Raw genomic sequence first — 1,956 nt, forward strand, 5'->3', positions numbered from 1 at the left:
AAGAAGAGGTTCCAGCCCTGAAGGGAGCAGGACTTGCAGCACAAAGTGAGCACAACCATGAGGGGACTCAAATCCTGAATCATCCGATCCAAAGGGCTTTAGGCCACATGATGAGGGGGTCTAAACACTTCTTTGGAAAAGCCGGACACTGTGTTTCTCAGGTCATCTGCTGAGGGGGCCGAGACGCTCTGGGCACAAGAAGTTAAGTTCCCAGCGACAAGTGAGACTTAATTGTATGGGGCCAGGTTCAGGGCTTTGGCAGGGAGGCTCAGGCATGGGGGATTGAGGTGCAGCGGATGGACCGGCTGTCTAGGTTGGGAGATTTAGTCTCCCTGAGGAGGAGGAGGAATCCTGCTGACAGGCAGTGGCTGTGCAGAAAAAGAGGAGGGGTTCCAGGGACTTTTTTTGCCCCCACTTTGCCTGCCTGCTCACTCTTGTGGTGAATGGTGAAGCTCTTTCCTAACAAACCCAGGTCGCTCAGTTGGTAGAGCATCAGGCTCATAATCTGAGGGTCCAGGGTTCAAGCCCCTGTCTGGGCGCTCAGCTTTTAAGTTGCCTTGTGTGCCAGGACCCAAACTCTGTTCACAGCTACACAGGGATTCCCAGAAGCTGTGGCCATTTCCTGGAAAGGTTCCTTTCCTTAGCAAGCAGGAGAGAGGCCACATCCGCAGATGCAGAAAGTGCAGTCTCTGGCTGCCAGGAAGTGCTTTGGGGCCAGGTGCTGAGAAAGCCCAGAGCGGGAGCAGCAGAGATGAGGGGAAGAGAGACAGAGAAGCAATGAGAACAGAGCACAAGTGTAAAGGGGGCATCTGGTCTGGCTATTGTGGGGAACTTCCCTGGTTTATACACAACCCTGGTGGAATTGGCCTGTGGAAGGACCTGAGTCCCCACCCCCTTACCCAGAGGCTGCCTGACCTTGAGGACTGTTAGGATACAGAGATTCAGGCCAGTCTGCAAAGGCCTGTACTTTAAGAATTTAGGTGTATTTTTATCACTTAGCTAGTTATAAAGGTATAAAAGAAAGAATAAAAAATCACTGTCTGTCTGTGTAATGGCCTTCTCTTACTGTGACAGTCTGAGGCCTGGTTCTTCGGCTAAGCAGCAAAGGCAGCCATAAGGTGGGAAGTGTATGGTCACATCCTCACATTCCCAACTAGTCACATTGAAATAAGGTGTGATTGGGCTGTGAGGAATCCAATCCTGCCCTGATATTCCATCACCTCCAGAGAAAGGGAAACTTAGTTTGGTAGCATCCTGTCTGGCAAGAACTCACTTATCAATAGACACAGCTGGAAAACCCTGTCTATTGTGACTCAGCAAGGTCACAAGGCATATCTGTAGTTGTGAAATCCTCCCTTCTGTATTGTTTTGTATGTTTATTTGCATGGTCTCTGTCTGGTTCTGTGATTGTTTCTGTCTGCTGTATAATTAATTTTGTTGGGTGTAAACCAATGAAGGTGGTGGAATATAATTGGTTAGATAATCACGTTACAGTATATTAGGATTGGTTAGTTACATTTCAGTAAAATGATTGGTTAAGGTATAGCTAAGCAGAACTCAGGTTTTACTATATAGTCTGCAGTCAGTCAGGAAGGCGGGGGAATGGGAACAGGGACTGGGGAGGGGGCAATTGGGATCATGTTTTGCTACAGGGGGAAATGGGAACAGGGGATGGGAACAGAAATTGGGACACAGACAAGGCTCTGTGGTGTCAGAGCTGAGAAGGGGACACTAAGGAAGGAAACTGGAATCATTGCTTGCTGGACGTTCACCCCAATAAACATCGAATTGTTTGCGCCTTTGGACTTTGGGTATTGCTGCTCTCTGGTCATGCAAGAAGGGCCAGGAAGTGAGAGAGTGAAGGAATAAGCCCCCTAATACTGTCATTTGTTGCTCTAGGCTCCATTCACATCCCACTCCTGACACAATCACTGTCTTCTATCTGACAAAATAGCC

General features: G+C 48.6%; 1 non-coding gene across 1 annotated transcript; it reads left to right on the forward strand.

Annotated features, from left to right (window-relative positions):
- Positions 1-466: 466 nt before the first annotated feature.
- TRNAM-CAU lies at positions 467-539 on the forward strand. The gene has a single exon. It is a non-coding gene; the product is annotated as a tRNA-Met (tRNA).
- The last annotated feature ends 1,417 nt before the right edge of the window (positions 540-1,956 follow it).

Source organism: Mauremys reevesii, unplaced genomic scaffold (genome assembly GCF_016161935.1).
Source record: "Mauremys reevesii isolate NIE-2019 unplaced genomic scaffold, ASM1616193v1 Contig83, whole genome shotgun sequence".
In the NCBI taxonomy this organism is placed as follows: domain Eukaryota; kingdom Metazoa; phylum Chordata; order Testudines; family Geoemydidae; genus Mauremys; species Mauremys reevesii.